Here is a 10488-nt window from a genome sequence, read left to right as displayed (position 1 = left end):
AGAAGTGCCCCCTCATGACATGAAGCACTTGCTCAAGTGAGATAAAAATTTGAGGTAAAATCAAGGGGCCCTGCAAACAGGACTGCTAGTTTCTCTTCCTGGGTTGGATTGCAGGACAATGAAACATTGAGAGATATCTGTTCTTGGGTATGGTGTGCTCCACTTCTTTCAGTGGAAGGTGATTTAGACACCGAAGGATCTTAGCCCACCTCCCAGTTCACAGCAGATTCATGATTCACAGAAAAATAAAGAAGGTGAAACTCTGCAGAATAAGCAGAGCAAAACAGACAGGCCACTAAAAGTTTGGGAGACTCAAAAGCAAGAAGTCCTGCAGTGCATTAGCCACATTCCTTTAAGGAGACTGCACATGCAGGCACAGACTCATACGTGCACACACACACAAACACACACACACACAAAGTCACACACACACACATCCACCACTGGCAACCCTCCCACAGAAACACACAGCCCAACAGCTCCTGAGGCTGTGTGGTTCTGTGGAAAGTCCCACCTGAGAGAGAGCAACCCTGGGGAACACATTCGTCCTATACTTAGAAATCACAGTGGGGTGACTTTCAAAAAGACTCATTCCTACAACATCTAGGCAGGCCTGAGGAATCCTGCAGAATTTTTTAATCCTTAGGAATTTCACAATTTATTCCTGGAGCTCTGCTTGGCTTTTATTCCAACTGGCTCACATCTGCCCTCTCCTAGGATCATGAAACTACCCCATGGGTCCCATAGGGAAGACAGGCAAGAATCTACCACTGAATCACCTCTACGGAGGTCTCCTTCTCTATCAAGCCACAGTGACTTGTTGCTAGGCCACAGTGACATTCATTGTGATGCTGGCCAGAACTCACAATCAGGCCTGGGGCCCTGAGACTAGCACATGTGCATTTGTGATGCAGTCTAGGTCGTTGGGGTGTGAGAGTTGTCAGCCTGCCTAAGCAGAGGAAAACAGAACAAGCAGAGCTGTCCTGGTATGGGGGAAAATGTTGCCTGTGAAAACCCACTGCAAGGCTCTAAAAGTCTCGGTCTCAGAGCCCCTTCTGGTAGTGTCCATGATTGTGTCCCACTGGAGGAGAAGATGTTTTGAGACTGTCAGGTGGTCACTGGAAACTGCCCTTCTGACTCTATTCCTGAAGGAGGCTGTGTGCAAGAATTGGGTCCCTTGGGGATTGGAATATAGTCTGGTGTGTTGAGGTTCCTTTGGGTGACAGAATCATGCCTGAGACCCCAGAGGCCGGTGTCAGCAAAAGATGGCCAGGCTCTTGACCTCACTTCCTCCCTTCATCCTTTGCCTTGTAGGTACTCTCTGGAAAAGGCAGGAACCATGAAAAAGGCAAGTCCAATGTGGAGCAGTGTTCTCACACCTTGGACTGGTCTCTCGAAGGTGCAGATGAGGTTGAGACAGTGTCTCAGAAGTCATCTGTGATGATGGCATGCCTGAGAAAGACAGTCAGTAGTGCTGTTGAGGGGCACTGGGGCTTCCCCATGAATGCAAGGAAAAATCAAGACTCAAATGAGAGAACGAGCTTGTGCTGGAGTCCAGGCAACGTTCAATGATTCCCATCAGAAGACCCAAAACCTTCTGAAGAGTGGAAGCAACCTCAGGCCCCACAAAAAGGCAATGACCCAAAACTTGGAGTGCAGCCAGCCTACCCAAAGTCCGTTTTGCTCTCTGAAATCCCTAGAAGCTAAATAATGTGTGGCAAGAGGCAGTCACATTTAGCAAAAGCCCAATGAAAGAGTCCATCCATAAGGAGAAGGCTATGCAGATAAAATAAAACAGAGACTTGATTACCAGGTGAAAGCTAGACACAGTTGACTCCCTCTCATCCTGCAAAAATCTTGCAGCCCTCCCATAGAAGTAGGAGAATATGAGTTTCACTGTTGGTGGTTGTAAGGGGAATTTACAGTTTTAAAAGTATCAAAGTTGCCCAGTCATTAAAACTTGACAGTGTTTAGAAAGAAACAGTCATGCAATGGATTCCCATGATGGTTGTTCTTCAAGACCTGGGAAACATTTAATGTGGACTTTGTTGAGCCTGACTTAGGAAACCCTAAATGGACAAAAAATATAGTAGTCAGGAAAAGAAGAGGCAAGTGTGGAGGATAAATCCCACCAGGCATCAATCCATTCCACACCCATTTGGCTCCTTGTATTACAGCTTTCAAATAGAAAGTTTGCCTGGATGGCCCCAGTTTGCACTCCAAATATTCCTTGTACTTCAACCTGAACACTAGGCATGGTATGGACTGCTTGTGCAAATAAGTGAATGCAGGGATGGAGTTGGAAGCACATTCTTCATCATATCTCTTCATTTTTTTTCTCAGGTGAAGTTGTGGGATTCCATCACCCCTCACCAGATTTTATCCTCATCCATTTGATCTTATTGCTACTCACATTCTATGTCCCAGGAGGAAATCCCAAGATGATGGCGGAGTCCCCCTCATGACGTTAAGCACCTGCCAGGCTAGGAACTTAATTCCAGGGAAATTCAAGGGGCCCTGTGGACAGGACTGCTAGTGTGTCTCTCAGAGCTGGCACAGGACAATGAAACACTAAGAGATATTTGTTTTGTTTGTGTGGTGTGCTCCTCTTATTTCTAGAAGAGTGGCTTTTATTTTTAAGGGGGAGGTTATTTGGACACTGATGAGTCTCAGCACGCCTCATAATTCACTGCAGATTCATGATCCCCAAAAAAATAAAGAACAGGGAGCCCTGCAGCCCAAGAACAGCCACATAGATAGGCCACCAAAAGATTGGAAGACTCAAAAAGCAAAGTGCTAAAGTGTGTGAGCCACAGTCCTTTAATCTGATGGAAATTACAGCCATGCACACACACACACACACACACAGAATGACACACACATATGCAGACATACAACACGCACAACACTATCAATGAAACACATAGCCTGGCAGTTCCTGAGGCTGTGTGGTTCTGCAGGAAGCCACACCTGGGAGAGAACAACCCCAGCGAACATAGGCAGTCTGTACCTAGAAATCACAGTGAAGCAAGTTTCAGAAAGACTCATCCCTACAATGTCTGGTCAGGTCTGAGGAATCCTACAGATTCTTTTGAATCGTTAGCAATTTTCCAGTTTATTCCTGGAGTTCTCCTTGATGTTTCTTCAGGATGGCTCACATCTGCCCTCTCCTAGGATCATCGGACTATCCCATGGATCCCACAGAGGAGATATGTGAGAGTCCACAGCTGTCACACCTCCATGGAGGTCTCCTATGCCAATCTGTAGGGACTTGTCTCTAGGCAATGGTGCCATTTATTGTGACACTAGCCAGAGCTCATAATCAGGCCTGTTGCCTCAACCTAAAGGCCTCTAGAAGTAAGGGCCCATCTGGCTGTCTCTGTGGTAGGGTCGAGCTGGAGAAGGAGGCGTTTGGAGACTGAATTGGTCAGTGGAAACTGCTCTTCTGCCTCCATTCCTGAAACAGGCTATTGCAAGAATAGGGTACCATGAAGACTGGAATATAGCCTGGTATATTCAGGTCTTACTGTCAAAGATTGCATTTTGAGACTGTGGTGTGGTCACTGGAATCTACTCTTCTGTCTCCATTCCTGAAAGAGGCTGTGTGGAAGAATCACATCCCATGGGGATTGGTGCATAGTCTGTTGTGTTTTTGAGGGTTCTTTCGGTGATAGAATCATACCTGAGACCCCAGAGGCAGATGTCAGTGAAAGATGTCCAGGCTTTTGACCTCCCTTCATCCAAGGCCTCACAGGGGCTTTCTGGGAAAAGCAGAAACTGTGACAAAGGCAAGTCCAAAGTTAAACATTATTCTCATACCTCAGACTGGCCTCCCAAAGGTGCAGACGAGGTTGAGACAGTGTCTCAGAGGCTGTATGTGGTGACGGTCATCATGAAAAGGCTGTCCAGTAGTGCTGTAGAGGGGCAATGTGGATTCCTCATAAAAGCAAAGAAAAATCAAGGATCACCTGAGAGAACAAGCTGCATTGTGTTGGTATCCAAGCAATGTTTAATAATTCCTGTCAGAGAATCCAAATGCTCCTGCAAAGTGAAAACAACCTCAACATCCACAATGAGACAACAACCCATAACATGGAGTGCATCCAGCCTTCCCAAAGTCCCCTTTGCTCTCTGAAATCCCTGGCAGCTAAATAATCTGTGGTGAGAGGCAGTCACATTCAGCAAGAGACCAATTAAAGAGCCCCTCCACAATGAGAGGCCATGTAGATGAAATGAAACAGAGACTATATTACCAGGCAAAAGCCAGACATGGTTCCCTGGTTCTCATCCTACAGGAATCATGTAGCCCTCCAATAGAAGTAGGAGAACAGGAGTTTCCTTGTTTGTGACTGTAACCTAAATTTACAAGTTTAAAGTATCAAAGCTGCCTAGTCATTAAAATGTAACACAGTTTCGAAGGAAACATTCATGCAATGGATTCCCATGAGGTTCATTCTATGTGAAATGGGAAACTTTTAGTGTGGAAGTCATTGAGCCAGACCCAGGAAACCCTAGGCCAACAAGAAACATGGAAGTCAGAAAAAGAAGAAGTAAGTGTAGAAGCCACATCCCACCCAGCACTAATCCATTCCACACCCATTTGGCTCTGAGTGTGAAAGTCCTTAAAACAGGAGTTTCCAGATGGCCCCAACTTACACTCCAAATGTTTCTTGTTCATTGAAGTACACCCACCTGAACACTGTGCCTTGGTGTGGATTGCTTGTGCAATTAAGGGAATGCAGGAACAGAGTTGAAAGCATCTTTTGTTTCATCTGTCTTCATTTTGTTTCCAGGTGAAGATATGAGACCCCATTCACCCCTCAACAGATTGTAGCCTCATAACTATCTGACTTTATTGCTGCTCACCTTCTATGTCCTAGTATGAAATCCAAACACAATGGAGGAGTGCCCCCTCATGACGTGAAGCACCTGCTTGGCTGTGAACTGAATTTGAGGCAAATTCAAGGGGCCATGAGGACAGCACCACTAGTGTCTCTCCATGGGTTGGTCTCAGGACAATAAAACACTGGGAGATGTCTGTTTTTTCATGTGGTTTGGTCCTCCTCTGCCTAGAAGAGTGGCTTTTGTGCAGCAGGAGGTGATTTGGACCCCATTGGGTCTCAATTGGCTCCCCAGTTTACTGTAGATTCATAATCCACAGAAAAATAAAGAACACAATGCCCCACAGCCCAAGTAGAGCCACGCAGGCAGGCCACCAGAATGGAAGACTCAAAAAAGTAAAAGAAGCACTGAAGGGCATTAGCCACATTCCTTTAAAAAGACTCCCCTTGCAGACATACACACACACATGCGCGCGCACACACACACACACACACATAAAATGGCATACACACAGACATTCAACACTTGCAACTCTCCCACAGAAACACACAGCCAGGCAGTTTCTGAGGTTGCCTGGTTCTGCTGGAAGCCACACCTGGGAGATACCAGCCCTGGGGGACACAGGAGGCCTGTACCTAGGAATCGCAGTGGGGCAAGTTTCAAAAAGACTCACTCTTACAACAACTAGGCAGCTTTGAAAAATCCTCCCGATCATTTTGGCTCCTCAGGAATTTTGCAGTTTATTCCTGGAGCTATGCTTGACATTTCTTCAGGTTGGCCCATGTCTGCTTCTCCTAGAATCATGGGACTATCCCATGGGTCCCACAGAAAAGACAGGCAAGAGTCCATGGTGGACACTTCTCCAAGGAGGTTTCCTTCTCCACCAAGCCACAAAGACCTGTTACTAGGAAATGGTGACATTCATTGTGATGCTAGCCAGAGCTCACAATGAGACCTGGTGCCCTGAGACTAGTGCATGTGCATTCATGAGGCAGGCTGGAGCACCCAGCTGTCAAAGCCATCAGTCTACCTAAGCAGAAGAAAATGGTGTGTCGTTGAGGGTTCTTTGGCTGAGAGAATCATATCTGAGAATTGAGAGGCAGGTTTCAGTGAAAGATGGAGGAGACCTTGACCTCACTGCCTCCCTTCATCCTGGGCCTCACAGAGAGTCCCATCCAGCAAGAGCCCTATTAAAGAGCCCCTCCACAATGAGAAGGTCAGACAGATTAAGTAAAACAGAGGCTAGATTACCAGGCAAAAGCCAGATGTGGCTGCCTGCTTCTCATCCTACAGAAATCATGCAACCCTCCCATAGAAGTAGGAGAACAAGAGTTTCCTTGTCGGTGGCTGTAACAGGGATTTACAATTTTAAATGTACCAAAACTGCCCAGTCATCAAAAAGTGACAGTGTTTATAAAGAAACACTGACACAGTAGATTCCCCTGAGGGTCTTTCACCATAAACTGTGAAATGTTTAGTGTGGAAGTTGTTGAGCTAGACACAGGAAACTCTTGGCTGACAAGGGACCTGGAAGTCAAAAAGAAAAAAATGAGGCTAATGTGGAGGCCCACATCCCACCCACCATCAATCCATTCCACTCCTATGTAGCTCCTGGTATGAAATCCCACAAATTAGGATTTTGCCAGGATGGTCCCAATTTTCATTTCTGATGATTTTTGCATGTTGGAGTACTCCCACTTGAACACAGGGCCATCATGTGGACTGCTTGTGCAATTATATGAATGCAGAAATGGAATTTGAAGCCCCTTCTGTGTTACCTGTCTTCAATATTTTTGCAGGTGAAGTTGTGGGACCATATCTACCCCTTACCAGATTATGTCTTCACCCCTATCTGACCTAATTGCTGTTCATACTCTATGTCCCAGAATAAAATCCATAGATGGTGGAGAAGTGCTTGCTTATGAACCAAATTAGAGGTAAATTCAAGGGGCCCTGCTGAGAGAACTGCTACTCTCTCCCCCTACTTTGGCTGCAGGACAAGGAAATAATGGGAGATGTCTGTTTCTTGGTGTGGGATTCTCTTTCTTTCTAAAATAGTTTGTTTTGTTTTTGCAGGGGGAGGTGATTTGGAACTCAGTGGGTCATGAACAAACTCCCAATTTACTGAAGATTTATGATCCACAGAAAAATAAAGAACACAAGGACCAAGAGCCCAAGCAGGGTCACAAAGACAAGCCATCAAAAGATTGGAAGACTAAGAAAAGAGAAGCGTTGAAGTGCATTAACCACATGCCTTTAAGCAGACACCACTTAGAAGCGCGCGCACACACACACACACACACACAATATCAGACACACTGACATCTGATACTCGCAACATTCCCATAGAAACACACAGCTCAGAAGATCCTGAGTCTGCATTATTCTGCAGGAGGCCACACCTGGAAGAGAGCAACTTTGGGGAAAAGAGGCAGGCTGTATCTAAAAATCACAGTGGGGCAAATTTCAAAAAGACTCCCACCTATAATGTCTAGGCAGGCCTAAGGAATACTGCAGATCCTTTTGTATCCTTAAGGATTGCATGGTTTGCCTCTGGGGCTGTGCTTGATGTTTCTTCAGGCCAGCTCATGTCTGCCCCCTCCTAGGATCTTTGGACCCTCCCATGTATACCACTAAGAAGACAGGTGAGAGTCCATTGCCACTGCAATTCGAGAGATGACACCTTCTCTGCCAAGCTGCAGAGACTTGTCACTAGGCAATAGTGACATTCAGTGTGATGCTAGCCAGAGCTTACAATCAGACCTGGTGCCCTGAGACTAGCGTATGTGCCTTCGTGGGGCAGGCTCTAACACCCAGCTGTCAGAGATATCAGCCTAGCAAGCAGAGGAAAATGGCACAGGCAAAGCTGGCCTGGTGTCTGGAAGAATGCTGCCTGTGAAAACTCACTGCAAGATCCTGGAGGCCCCAACCTCAGCACCCTGTAGGGCCATCTCCATGGTCAGCTTCCACTGGCGGAGGTAGCATTTAGAGACTGTAAGGTGATTGCTGGAAACTCCTTTTCTGACTCCATTCTCAAAAGAGAATGTGTGTGTGCAAGAATCAGAACCCACAGGTACTGGGATAGAGTCTGGTGTGTTGTTGGTGTTCTTTGGGTAACAGAATCATAACTGAGACCCCAGAGGCAGATGTCACTGAAAGATGGCTGTGTTCTTAACCTCACTGCCTCCATTCACCCTAGCTCTTTCAGTGGCTCTCTGGGAAAGGTAGAAACAAAGACAAAAGCAAGTCCGAGGTGGAACAATATTCTCACATCTCAGACTTGCCTCTTATGGGTCAGATGAGATGGAGACAGTTTATCAGAGGCCGTCTATGCTGATGGCAAGCCTGAAAAGTCATTGTGGGGCACAGTGGTTTCCCCAAAAATGCAAAGAATAATAAAGGCTCATCAGAAAGAATAAGCAACCTTGTGCTGGAGTCCAAGCAATGTTCAATGATTCATGTCAGAGGACCCAAAAGCCTCCTGCAAAGTACAAACAACCTCAGCTCCCACAACAAGATGATGACTCCCAACTGGAAGGCAGCCAGTTTACTGGAAGTCCCTTTTCCTCTCTGATATTCCTGGCAGCTAAATAATCTGTTGTTAGAGAAAGTCCCATCCAGCAACATCCCAATGAAAGAGGCCCTCCACAATGAGAAGGCCATGTAGACGAAAGGAAAGAGAGGCTACATTACTAGGGAAAAACCAGACATGTCTGGCTGCTTCTCATCTGACAGAAATCATGCAGCCCTCCAACAGAAGTGGAACAAGAGTTTCCATGTTGGCGACTGTAATGGGAATTTACAATTTTTAAACTATCAAAGCTGCCTAGTCATTAAAACTTGACAGGGTTTAGAAGGAAACACTCATGCAATGGATTCCCTTGAGGGTCATTCTCCATGAATTTGGAAAGGTTTTGTGTGGATGTCATTTAGCCACACCCAGGAAACCCTAGGCCGATGAGAAACATGGAAGTCAGGAAAAGAAGAGGAAAGTGTGTAGGCCACATCCCACCCACCATCAATCCATTCCACTTCCCTTTGGCTCCGGGTATGAAAGCCCTCAAATTGGGAGTTTGCCAGGATGGCCCCAATTTCCACTCCAAATGTTTCTTGCACATTGAAATACTCCCAGCTGAACACAGGCCGCGGTGTGGATTGCTTGTGCAATTAAGGAAATGCAGTGATGGATTAAAAACACTTTCTGATTCATCTGTCTTCATTCTTTTTATTTTTACAGGTGAACTTTCCTGACCCCATCCATCCCTCACCATATTGTATCCTCACCCCTTTCTGACCTTCTTGCTGCTCACACTTTATGAAATCCCAAGATGATAGGGGAGTGACCCCTCATGACATGAAGCACCTGCTCAGCTGTGAATTGAATTCAAGGTAAATTCAAGGGGTCCTGCAAACAGGATGGCTAAGTGTCTCTCCCTGGTTTGGTCACAGAACAACAAAACACTGGAAGATGTCTTTTTTTGGTGTGGTGATCTCACTTTCTTTCTATAAAACTGGCTTTTGTTTGTGCAGGGGGCGCTGATTTTGACACTGGTGGGTCTGAGCCCGCCTCCCAGTTCACTGTGCATTCATGATCCATAGGAAAAAAAAGAAAAAAAAAAAAAAACAATGGAGCCCCACAGCCCATGCAGAGACACACAGACAGACCAATATGAGTTTGGGAGACTCAAAAAAAGAAGTGCTAAGGTACATTAGCCACATTCCTTTAAGCCGACTCCACTTACAGGCGCACACACACACACACTCACACCATGCCACACACATGCTCAGACACCAACACTCACAACACTCCCATAGAAACACACAGCCTGGCGCCTCCTGAGGCTGAGTGCTTCTGCAGAAAGCTTCATCTGGGAGAGAGCAACCCCGGGGAACACAGGCAGGCTGTACCCAGAAATCACAGTGGAGCAAAATTCAAAAAGATTCATCCCTACAATATTTAAGCAAGCCTCACAGATCCTGGAGATTTCTTTGGACCTACTTGACATTTCTTCAGGCTGACTCATATCTGCCCTCTCATAGGATCATGGGACAATCCCCTGGGTCCCACAGAGAAAACAGGTGAAAGTCCACAGCTGATGCAACTCCAGGTTTCTTTATTGCCAAGCCCCAGGAAATTGTTACTAGGCAATGGTGACAACCTTCTTTCTTCCCCCTTTTGAGACTCTCACTTATTAATGGGAGTTCTCACTCTTATCATCACTACCTAGGTCTTCCTGAAAGACAGATCTACAGTAGTTCTTGTAATATGCTTTTGCTGAAGCATTTTGATGCACCAAAGCAGTAACAAAGCTTCTCATTATTTGGAGGAGTATGGGTAGCAAGCAGGGGAGCAACAAGCAGGTTACTATTATCATTATTGTTCCTATTATGAGAGTTTTAAATCTTCCTAGCACTGGAAACCATTTTCCAAATACTGATCTAGTATCAAACCCATGCCAAACCTGTACAGGCACATGTGCCAGCTTTGTCATATCTCTGACTATATTTTTGGCTACTTGCCCTTAATTATCTATATGCAGACAGCAATTGCTTAGGTAAAATTTTCCACAGGCCCCTCTTTTAGCTGCTAGTAAGTAGTGTAGGGCAAATCTATTTTGATAGATAGCATTCCCTCATCTGAGTTTC

The 10488-nt window shown here is 45.8% G+C and overlaps 1 pseudogene; it reads left to right on the top strand.

Moving 5' to 3' along the window:
- The first annotated feature begins 998 nt into the window (after nt 1-998).
- LOC116272394 lies at nt 999-5022 on the top strand (annotated as a pseudogene).
- Nucleotides 5023-10488: the final 5466 nt, after the last annotated feature.

Source organism: Papio anubis, chromosome Y (assembly GCF_008728515.1).
Source record: "Papio anubis isolate 15944 chromosome Y, Panubis1.0, whole genome shotgun sequence".
NCBI classification, from domain to species: domain Eukaryota; kingdom Metazoa; phylum Chordata; class Mammalia; order Primates; family Cercopithecidae; genus Papio; species Papio anubis.
The sequence above is the reverse complement of the archived record's forward strand: the minus strand, read 5'-3'. Positions and strand labels throughout refer to the sequence as shown.